Raw genomic sequence first — 12,599 nt, 5'->3', positions numbered from 1 at the left:
TCAAACTCAGTTCATTCCTTTTCATTCAAGTGATTGATGTAATGTTTGTCCCACTTGAATACTTTTGGGGTATGTTTATTACACCAAACTATCTCGAACTGGACTAACTTCTGGGACTAAGCTGGACTGGCTTAGAATAGACTAAGCTGGACTGATTTAGTGAAGCGTTTGGTGCAATGTCAGACTAAGAAGCACGATAATGAAGAGAAAAAAAAACCAATGATGTATAAAAAATATTAAATGCTATTTGCTTCATTCCAACACCAAAGTAGCAGAAACCTAAGCAATTCTGAACCGAGGTACAAAGCTAAATATAAGCAATTCTTAGGAAAAATTTGAGAAATCAATGAAACAATTCCAAAAAAAATATAACAGGTGAATTTAAGCCACTTATCCTTTACACTCACAATTCTTATAACCAGATTTCAACTTCTAACTACAAACTAAAACAAAGAAACAACAAAACCAAACTAGAACGTGTTCTTTCTTGTTCTAGTTTTCCTTTACACTCCCATTTCTTGTCCCTTCTTTTTGGGCTCATTTGAAATGGATGACAAAAAAGGAGACACAACCAAGAAGAACCTACAACAACAAATCCTAATTCATATCACTCAACCTGTTATTTCTCTTCAGCTTGGGCTTCTTATTGCAATAATGAGGAAAAAGAATAAACGAATGCAATACTACCAGCCTTTACAAAATAACTACACAACAAAATGTGTTGTCCTTCGCTTCCTTGGCCCCGAAGACACATCCTCGTGTAACATCATTTCTGATTTGCAGCACTCTCAATTCGCTTTCAGAACTCAGAAAATCCATAACTTCCTGCACTCTGCAACATTTTGAGTGTATACGGCAATTGGCTTTCAGTGGTTGCTGGCTGCCTTGTGTTCTGAAGAGAGTTGAGGTAGCTCAGCAATAGATTTCACCTTCTCCCAGCGACTAACAATCGCCGCTAACGGCTGTTAATAACAGTGGAGCCGCAGCTGCAGCAAGAAAAAATATAAAAATAAAAATTTAATCCACGGACAACAGTTGCAAATTTCCTTTCACCAATTGTGGCCTCTAGAAAAAACAAGATTGACATTGAGAAGCAGTAGTGGCTTTAAACGAGGGGTTGTATCTTTTTAAGAATTGTTAACTTTATAAACAAAAAAGAGAAGGAAAACAAAACTAGTACAGCAGCAGAGTTGTTTCACAATATCAATCATTGGGAACTATAATTCCCGCAATAGTTTATGAGGATAAATTGAATGTATTAAAAATAAAAGTACAAGTTTGAAGATAAATAGAGATTGACAATTAGAGGGTTGGATGCAAACACTCAATGAGCAAGATTCAAGAAAATGTGATTCATTTGTGGGAACTCAAACAGGGTAGCAAAAGATCCCAACAATTTTGTAATTTCTAACAATTTTCCTCGGCTGAGAAAAAGAACACTGGTGGACACAAGTTGATGCCATAAATATGTAATGTTTCCATATAACAAAAACCTGAAGAAGTATGATTTTATAATACTCAAATAACTTATTTTTAAGGCGTCTTACCTTCAATTCACTAGTGCTATACTGTAGTGTGACTAAACCCAACATCTTTGGGGTTTATCCCTTCATCTCCCTGTGCTCATGGCACAAGGGCCACCAGTGCAAGCAGCAGTGTGTCAAGCATGGGTCACACGGCGACTTCTGCAGTCAACAACGCAAACAAGCATTCAGCAAGCTTCAGTTAAGAAAAATATATTCCGCATGACATAAACATAAGCTAGATTGTTTAAAACCTCACAGAAAACGAGACCCAGATATTCTTATGCAATATATAAGAGATGAATCGTGAATCCATTAGTCTATGACCAAACTTACAGCATACTAGTTAAGCAAGTTGAGGTTCAAAAAGTTGGGGCAATAGCAGCACAAGCATGATGCATTAAGATCAAGACCAGAACACTAAACCAGAGCATCTTTCTAAAGTGACGACACGCCTTTGAAGGCCATTGAGCAAAGAAGCAAAAAATTACCTCCATAATCCACTCCAAGTGCCAAATTTTAATCCAAAAATTAATAAAATCTTGATTAACATTATTTTATCAAACCCGATTAACACAAACCTGATTAACAAGTTGGTGGAGGCTGAAGAATTCTGGGGGTTCTTGGCTGAGACCTTCTACCGAAGGTTTTAGTCGACGCGAGTAATTCCATTAAAAGCAGTCCTGTTGCTAACAAACATAGGACTAACTGTCAGTCCAGTCCAGTCCAGTGAGAGCTAGTGAACGTAAACAAACACTGATCCTCTTGGATTTACAGATTTTGTAAGCACTTTTCCTATGCAAAACTCGGCTGAGTAATCCTCTTTCAGTGTGAAAGAGGACAGTCTTGCTGCCCATTTATGCCACGTCAAAAGTGTTTATAAATCTCTGGGCAGTTTACTGTTCATTTATGTTAAAATAAATATTAAATGCCCAGCAACAAAAGCACGAGGTAAGTGAGACATTGGGCCTTGGACAGGCCCAACTGTTAAATTTTGGTCCAAACAGTGATTATTGAAAGTCCATAAGTTTTTTAGGAAAATTCATGGATCAATCATCAATGCTCTCGAGTATTTTTCTTTTTAGCTATTTTTTTCGTTTTTTTTTTCTTTTCGAATTATGATGAAAAGTTAATCATTTTAGTTTGTGAATGGCTATGTTTTGATGCTACTAAATTGTAATGGATCCCTGCTTGGTGGTGGAATACTGGAATTATTCCTTTGCAGACAGCTCTGTTGAAGAATGAGGAGGAATCAAAACATGGTTTGCAGTTTGCAGGTTGGTAATTTCTCTCTCTAAATTGTTAATATATATGTGGAATATACAATTTACTTCTCTTTTTTGGTTGGCTTTGGAAGTTGAACTGGTTTGGCAATCATGTCTTTACATGTTGAGATGGGTGTTCTGCATTATATTTTAATTTCATTTTGGTTTTACGTTTATTTTTCTTCCTTTTTGCCTAACAATATTTTGGATTGATCGGTGGTAAGAAAGCTAATTCTGTTAGATTCCATCTGCACAAACCTTTTGTTAATTACAGTTGCTTCCAAGTTTTCTATTTCCATTCTTGCCAATTAGACAAACATATTTGAATATTTGGTTAAATTGTTCCATTTTAACAACTATTGTCACTTAATAATACAATCTAGTAGTATTTCTCTTCACTTGTAAGTAAGAGGTCTTACGTACGATTCTTGACAAAAGCGAATTTAAACCACATTATTGCTAAACTAAGCCCACCCTTTATTTTTTAGTATAGATAATATTGTTTTTTTTTATTTTAAAAAAAAACAGCAAATACCAAATGACATGTTGTTTCAACATACATATGCAATTACAAGTACTGCCAATACCAAATGATCATGATCCTATGCAATTACGATCATTTGTGATTGCGAAGTGAACTTGAGTTATAGTAATTTTATGCCAATAATCACGATCGTATGCAATTACAAGTACGGCCAATACCAAATGACGTGTTGTTTCAACATGCATAAATGATCATTAACGGCACTTGGGATATAGGTGCACGTAGTGTCTATGATAATAAAAATGTTTCTTGCATGCGCATCAATACACTTTTAAAGCCGTGATTAAAAAAAGGTCTCATGTGCGTTCGGAGAGGTTAGTTGATTTATAAACTATGTAATAAGAACTGATTTAGGATCAAAAGGAAAGCTGCGAGTGGACCAGCTACTTTTTTGTAGGTAGGTGTAGTAATGAGAGGATGACTCGTCTCTCCAAAATAATGACAAAGCCTGCAACAAACAACACAATTTCGTGTTGATTCCTTCGTTTTGTTTACATTCTAAAAGTATGTTTGGTTTTTTTTTTTACTATATTTTTTTATGTGGAATTAGAAAACAACATATATGCACGTAATTCACGTTATTTGGACCAAGCTAAAAAACGCGAAAAACATCTTGAGAGAATAAATTTACATTTATTTTCCACACAAGTTACAAACAGTCAGAATGCGTAATTCACGTTATTTGGATCAGACTAAAATACACGGAAAACGTTGCAAACAGTCAAAAGTTGCAAACAGTCAAAAGTCGTTTTGGAGAATAAAAGGAAAGATGAATGACTCCCACAACATAGATGATTCTTCTCCACTTTCGTTTGTCATTTGCCTTAATCATGTTTCAAAGTAAATTACAAGTTGAAAACAATGGGGACGTGCAAACCAAAATTTACACGATACAAGTAGAAATGTATTGTCTTGACTTGGACCCCATGCGATACTTCAAGCAAGTTCTCAAGAGTTTTCCGTATTTCGAATAACTCCACTGCGACTGGGGTCTTTACAAATTTAGTCTTGGAGTTATTAGATTAGAAGACACACAATAATTGACCGACTTTAACATATTTGCATTGAAATTATGCTAAATTGTTGTTAATGAAGAATATCACTGTCATTTAGACAATACTATTGGAATATTATTATTGATCTTTGGTCTTGTAGCGACAACAGTTCCTTGCGTTTTATTCATTTGAGACTATTCGTTTATTGTGTGATTATTGTTAATGCGAGGGTTTCTAGACTCGCATGAGGAATTTTAGCTAACTTGGTTTTAGCATATAACCGACGGCGGTGGACGGCGGTCTGGTTCAGATTCCGACGAGGCCTTCGGTGTTATTCCGTCGCCCCATAGCGGCTTCTTCTTGTACATCGCCCCAGTCTTTTACTCTCACTCTCTAGAATTTCAATCTTTCTCCTCGGCTTTTTGCCCCAGAAATGTTCTGATCAAAACGACCACGCTTTTGGCCTTAACACAGCCAACAGACGACGACATTTCGTTTAGTTTTGTAAGTAAGTTTAGCCATTGCATGCATATGAGATGTTTCACATCCTTGCTGCCTACTGGTCACATGAGTACTATTTTTACTTAATTACTCACTTGGAACGAAACAAGTTTATATCTCGTTAGATGAGTAAAATTCATCAATCTAAAACATTCACACTTGTGTGACACAAGATTTGAAAACAACAATTCAAATACATCATAATTAAATTGCACATTTCAAATCATGTGACACACGGGTGCATTTGAGGCTTTGAGTAAAATTAGAAACCATTGTAGATTAGTGCATGTTGTTTCTAAGAGTGCTGAAGTTTGTAAGCATGGTTGCTTATGATGTATATTGTAAGCAGTTTAAGATATTACCAAATGGAAGAGCTCATATTCAATTTTGTATTACTAATCAAAAGGTTTTAAAAACAACAATACACACAACCTTAAATTTTAGCGAATTCATAGAATAACAATCACATTTGGGAGTGAGTAATCATATTAAATCGCAAACTTTTAATATGTTTATCACGTCATAAGCATACAACAAACTGAAAGAAAAAATTTGCACACTATCTGTATAAAATATTTACAGATGTGTGCTACTCGACGTATAAATAGATTTCCACATGAACTTAAAGTTTGGTGTTGGCATAAAGAATACGGTCACTGTAAATAGCCTCAAAAACATGTTTTCTAAAACCTTTTTAGAGCTCATGCATGTGTTTTTCGGTGAGTTTTTGGTGTTTTGTTAATTATGTTGAAATTTCATTGCTTTTCTTCTCGTGTTTATACAACGAATTTTGTACTGAAATTAGTAACTTATATGTTCGCAAGGTTACTAGTTGCTGTGTTCATGGGCTTTGCAACTGCACTTGAAGTTATACATGGTTTAGGTCAACTGGGGATGGAGACTGCTGCTGAAGCTGGACCTTCTAATTCAATTGGTGAAAGGGTGTTTTTTTTTCATCTCATGGTTCTCTTCCGATACCTTTGTTCTTTTATGTTCGGGTTTTTCATGAATCTGAAAAAATTTAATGGGGTCATAGGTTTTTACTTCCATGTTGTTTTTAAAAAGGCAATTGGATTTGGAATTGGAACCCACAAATATGGTCCTTATTTTGTTTTTCTAACATTGCGCAGCTGAACCGATGCATTATTGGGGGCGCTGTGTACGAAAATGAAGTTTCCATTACGTTATTGCAATGCTGCATGCAACGTTTGTCATGCTAATTGCCCGGTTGGTGCACTCGATAACCCCCATGTTTTACGTTGGCTGAAGGTGGCAATGAGAATTAATGAATGATGAGAATAGTCAATTAAACCAGTAGTGAGCTCTTACTCGAATCAGATTTTAATAATTCGAATTGTTTTTTCTCGGTTGTCAAGATAATGCGGTCTGATCAGACTTGAACTGTAAAGAATCAACAATTGATGATGTGAGATATCTTGATTGAATTCTGTTAAATGTATGATGTTCTCAATGTTAATGTATCCAATCTTTTATTGAATTATCTGTCTGCTTGTTCTCTCTGTAACTAATTGATTAGTAAGTTCTTGCAAGTTTCTCAAAGAAATTTATTGAAAAGGATCAACCGGTACACTTAACTCCGCCTATGTAAGTTTATCTTACATTGCCGGTCCCAAGCCCGGGTAAAGGGGTAGTCGACAGCCGGCACTCCACAGTTACGTCGAATCCTTATGAAAATGAATTCAGAACGAAATCGCGCTAAAGCTAGGGCGTCACCCGTAAGTGGCGCGCTGTGTGGCCCGAGCACAGTGATAAGTGAGCAAGGGTCACTGTATCTCCATAGGCACCCGGATGCAGTGTTAAATGAGCAAGGGGGCCATAGAAACTTCTTTTCGAACAACTCCACTCAAAGTTGTTTGGGAGCATATGCACCTATCAACTTTTCACGGGACACACAAAAGAAGTACTTTGATTCCATTGGACGGGGGAGGGTGAAGAAGCTAGGACAGAAGGGTAGAGTTCAGGAGAGTAGAATGCGTTTAGGAACGTGGAATATAGGAACCTTAACGGGAAAATCTATGGAAGTAGTGGAAGTTATGGTGAGGAGAAGGATAAATATTATGTGCCTACAAGAAACTAAGTGGGTTGGTCTTAAGGCAAAGGATCTAGAAAACTCAGGGTTTAAACTTTGGTACTCGGGTACAAATAGAACGAGAAACGGTGTTGGCATCATCGTGGACAAGACCTTGACACAAGATGTTGTAGATGTCAAGAGGGTAGGAGATAGAATCATGGCAATCAAGATTGTAATAGGACAAGAACTTATCAATGTGATTAGTGCGTACGCACCTCAAGTAGGGTTGGATATGAGTTCGAAGGAGAAATTTTGGGAAGACCTTGGAGACTTGGTGCAAGGAATTGCTCAGACGGAGAAGTTGTTTATAGGAGGAGATTTAAATGGACACGTGGGCAGGGAGACAGGCAACTATGGAGGTTTTCATGGTGGGCCATGGTTTTGGGGAGAGAAACGAGGATGGGGAAGCTATCTTGGATTTTGCAATGGCATATGATCTCTTCTTAGCCAACACCTTCTTTAAGAAGAGAGACAAGAGTGGGTCGTCAAAAACACAAATAGATTTTCTTCTAATGAGGAAAGGGGATCGTATAACTTGTAAGGATTGCAAAGTTATACCAGGAGAGAGCGTGGCTAATCAACATCGCTTGTTGGTGATGGATGTACATATCAAAAGAGTGAGAAAAAAGAACAAGACTTGGAAGTGCCCAAGGACTAGATGGTGGAATCTAAAAGAAGAAAAACAAGCCATTTTCAAAGAGAAAGTAATCACCCAGTGTGTGTGGGATAGAGAGGGGGAAGCTAGCCAAATGTGGGATTCCATGGCTAGTTGTATCCGAAAAGTAGCAAAAGAGGTATTAGGAGAGTCCAAGGGCTTTGCCCCACACCAAAAGGAATCTTGGTGGTGGAATGAGGAGGTACAAACAAAGGTGAAGGCTAAGAAGGAATGTTGTAAACCTTATACAAGGATAGGACCGATGAAAATGGTGAAAGGTATAGAAAAGCGAAGCAAGAGGTGAAGAAAGCTGTGAGAGAAGCTAAGTTAGCGGCTTATGACGATATGTATAAGCGACTAGATACCAAAGAAGGAGAGTTGAATATCTATAAACTAGCTAGAGCAAGGGAAAAGAAGACAAAGGACCTAAACCAAGTGAGGTGCATCAAGGATGAGGATGGAAAGGTTCTTGCTACAGAGAACGCGGTTAAAGATAGATGGAGAGGTTATTTTCATAATCTTCTCAATGAAGGACATGAAATGAGTGCTTATTTAGGGGAGTTGAGTAACTCAGAAGAGTGTAGAAACTACTATTTTTATCGTCGAATCCGGAAGGAAGAAGTGGTTGTAGCTTTGAAGAAGATGAAGCATAGAAAAGCAGTAGGCCCAGACGATATACCAATCGAAGTGTGGAAAGTTTTGGGAGAGACATGTATAACATGGCTCACTGACCTTTTCAATAGGATTTTGAAAATGAAGAAGATGCCAAATGAGTGGCGAACGAGCACTTTGGTGCCTATCTACAAGAATAAGGGCGACGTACAAAATTGCATGAACTATAGGGGTATTAAGCTAATGAGTCATACAATGAAGCTCTGGGAGAGAGTCATTGAGCATAGATTGAGGCAAGAGACACGGGTTTCGGACAACCAATTCGGGTTCATGCCAGGGCGCTCAACCATGGAGACAATCTATCTCTTACGAAGATTGATGGAAAGATATAGAGATGGGAAAAAGGATTTACACATGGTCTTTATAGATTTGGAAAAAATGTATGATAGGGTCCCAAGAGACATTCTTTGGAGGATTTTAGAGAAGAAAGGAGTACGAGTAGCATATATCCAAGCTATAAAGGATATGTATGAAGGAGCAAAGACTGCCGTAAGAACTCATGAAGGACAAACCGAAAGCTTTCCCATAACTGTAGGATTACATCAAGGCTCATCTTTAAGTCCTTACCTTTTTGCGTTGGTAATGGATGAGTTAACATGACATATTCAAGATGATATTCCTTGGTGTATGCTTTTCGCAGACGATATAGTGTTGATAGATGAAACTCAGGAAGGGGTAAATGCAAAGCTTAACCTTTGGAGAGAAGTGTTGGAATCTAAAGGTGAAAACGCCTCAACTCAGGAAGGGGTAAACTCAGGAAGGGGAAAACTCAGGAAGTGTTGGAGAGAATTATTATTTAAACATTTTAATTCATATACTAATATTTAATTAGACTTGTGGGACCAATTATGTGCCACGTCAGCACATAACAGAAATTTTGACGGAATTGTAACGGAATGATCACATTGATTTGCGACACTAATTTTCAAGGACTACATTGATTGATTTTCAATTTCAGGAACCATCTTGATGGGATAGGTCAATTTCATGGACCATTTGTGATAAAAATCCAATAAGGAAAGATGGGATTCTATTAAGAATCGTCTGATGAACAAACCAAAAATGGCATGGATCGTAATAATGATGATTTTGAAGAAGTGGTAGCTCACACAGTTGCTGTGTGGCTACCACAAACATATTTTTGCCAAAACCTTAACATTTACCCCAGAATTTATCAAGAGGAATACTCATTCAAAAGACTTTACCCTTTGAAAACTACACTATGCGATAGAGCTACAAATCACAACTCACGACAACGAGAATCAAGCAAGCAAAGAGAAATAAATCAAAACCTGAGATGAGTAGACCTGACATTCGTGTCGTGTTTTCCGTGTTCGTGTCATACCCGATATCTTAACGGGTCGTGTCGTGTAACACCCGTTAAAATAAACGGGTAAAATGACACGACCTGAAATCGACCCGATAATATTAATAGTTAATATGACCCGACCCGTTACCCGTTAAAGAAAATATATTTTAAACCAATAAATAATCAAATGAAAAACATAATATTAAATAAGTATATACATACGATATTGTCACATCAAAAACATAAAAACACATTTTTCTTTTAAGTATATTTTCATTTACCTAAAGTCTTTAATATTTTTTTAATTAATGTAGAAGTGTAAACAAATATAGAAAAAATATATATGAACGCTCGTAATGATAAGCTTTACAACTTTCATGAAGAGCTTAACTTCGAAATTCGCCACTATAATCATATAAATCATAGATCAAAATTTAATCGTTGATTGTTGTTTACATTTACATTTCATTGTTCTCATCAAATTTTGTTTTTTCAGATTTTCTTTTTTGAAAACTTTGATCTATTAGAGGATGCAGGAAGATGAACGGTTTGGATTGTTGATATTATATTCAGAGTTTTACGGTTAGTGAAAATATTGCTTGATGTTTATAAAGTTTTTACAAACTATATGACATCGACTCATATTTCAGTTAATCGTAAATATCGAAACATGATATTAAAGATCTGAACCATTCATCTTCTTATATCAACTAGATGATCATGTTTTCAAAAATGAAAATTTAAAAAATGAAATTCAATAAGAAGAATAAATCGTAATTGGCAATCAACGATTAAATATAAATTTAAGGTTTATGAATTATAGTGTTAGAAGTTGTAAAGTTTGTCACTATGAGTGTATATTTTTTTTACATTTATTACACTTCTACAATAAATATTATTAATTTTTCCCTCAAATAAAAAACATTATTCATGAAGGTTTAGAGGATTTTAAAAATCTAAACAAGAATGTAAGTGTAACCATTATCTACTCGTGGATGAATAATGATGAATCACGAGTGTTTATATATTCTTTCACATTTTTCATACTTGTATGTATGTCTTCTTAGTTCTTGCATATACAAATACTATATTAATTTATTTTAATTTTGGACAACAACATGTTAAGTAAAATTTATCCTAATAATGATATTAAGGAACTCTCATAATAAAAATAAATAATGACCAAAACTTTTTTTTTTAAACTTATATAGAATAATAATACAAAACTATATATTTAATATAGAATATATTGTATATATTAATATGACTATTGTATTTTATAATAAATCGTTTAGTAATTAAACTTTAAAATTATCAAAATAATTTTTTTCTTAACAGGTCGACACGTGTTACCCGCGTGTATATCCGTTAAGAATTAGTTATTAACGGGTTCTTAACGGGTCATCCGATAGTGACCCGATAAGTTATCGTATTGATCCGAAACTTGTTATTTTCGTGTTGTGTTAAGTATCGCATCAGAAACTGGCAGGTCTACCTATGAGCTCCTCAACTTCCTCAATACCATGAAAAGCCTCAAAATCCTACACATTACACACAAGAAAACAATCCAATCATAAAAAACCTATCACCGCTCTGAAACCAATCACAATAAATTTGACGCGAAACTGAAGTTTGAAGCTTTACCATTTGATTAGCTGATGAATCCAACATAATAGCAATCAATGCATCCAAACAACCTGCTTGCTCAATCACGCCACGAGTCGGTAATATATTCATCAAAACATACAAAAACCCAATTACAAAAAACTGCATTCTCATCTCAGTAATCCAACCTCCATAGATTTTGGTTGAGCTATTTAGCTACATTGAGTACCTGAATGGCCTTGTGCTGATGACCCAAAACCGCGCTGTCTGGATGAAGCAGGCAGCAACCCTCCAAAACCCCAAGCGCAAGCGAGACCCCGGAATCGGTTGAAGAGCTCGTGACCTTCAGCGGCTCGACACCGAATATGTGATCCAAATTCCGCACGATCTCATCGTCCGAATCTTTCAGCGAGTGCCGAAACAGAATGGGCACTACTGTAAAGCGATAATTAAATCAATTTCAACAATCCAAAAATTAAACAAAAAATTAAGCAGAAACTAAAATTTTGTAATTTTCTGGTTACCTTGAAGCTCGGGGAGCGATTGCGTCTGAGAGAAGAGGTTGATGGTGGAATTGAACTCGACGACCGATCGGAGGAACTTGAGGAGGCCGCAGACGCGGAGGAACGAGAACTCGACGGAACGCCGCGGAGGCCGCTCCGGAGTGCGAGCGTGACCTCGCTATAGACTCTCTCCGGAGTGGACGGCGATCTGGTTTAGTCTTTTACTCTCACTCCATCTCCAATCCTGACCTAAAACTTAAAAATATTTAGCCCAGAAAATTTAGGTTTTAGCCTAGTAACAGTTTTTCTACTCCAACCTTTTTGGCCTAAAATTTTAGCCTAGATTATCAAAAAATTAATTAAGGCTAATTTTTTTTTAAATTAACTTTTAAAAAAAAATAAATTATGTAGACTATCCTAAATTAATTTTATGAACATTTTAACCTAAAAATATTTAAATTCCGATAAATTTTGAAAAATCACTAAATCAATACATGAAAATCATGATAAACACATAAACTTAAAAACAAAAATTATTCTAGCTGTTGGAAAAAAATATTTAAATTCTGATAAATTTTAAGATTATTCTAGCCATTGGATTTATATTTAAACCGTTAGATCTTTTTTTTTACCATTAGATTTGATTATATTCGATTTTAAGTCGTTTGATTCAATAAATATATAAATATAAAACAAAAAACAAAATTGAATGTGGACCGTTGGATTAACCAACGGTCCAATTACCACCACCACCCAATGAAGAAAAGTAGTTGTTGACTACAGGACAAGGTCTACTTTTCACTTTCATCCGTGGGTCCTAACAGCTTTTGTGGACTAAATTTGTGACCTATATTTGCCTTCATTTTAAGTTTTAGGTTTTAGGTTTGGTTTAGGTTTTGAGTTGGAATGGACTTAGGGGGGGGGGAAAGGGGAAA

General features: G+C 35.9%; 1 protein-coding gene and 1 long non-coding RNA gene across 3 annotated transcripts in view; both read right to left on the bottom strand.

Moving 5' to 3' along the window:
* LOC126619756 (receptor-like protein EIX2) overlaps positions 1–12,599 on the bottom strand; it is a 46,825-nt gene that overhangs the window by 26,959 nt on the left and 7,267 nt on the right. The gene's annotated exons all lie outside the window — the stretch shown is intronic.
* Positions 356–2,253, bottom strand: LOC126620006 (uncharacterized). The gene is made up of 3 exons (XR_007622222.1): positions 2,105–2,253; positions 1,548–1,685; positions 356–986 (listed from the first exon to the last, which is right to left on the bottom strand). It is a non-coding gene; the product is annotated as an uncharacterized LOC126620006 (long non-coding RNA).

This window comes from Malus sylvestris, chromosome 1 (assembly GCF_916048215.2).
Source record: "Malus sylvestris chromosome 1, drMalSylv7.2, whole genome shotgun sequence".
Classification (NCBI taxonomy): Eukaryota; Viridiplantae; Streptophyta; class Magnoliopsida; order Rosales; family Rosaceae; genus Malus; species Malus sylvestris.
Note: the sequence above shows the minus strand (reverse complement) of the source record. Positions and strands in the feature narration are given on the sequence as shown.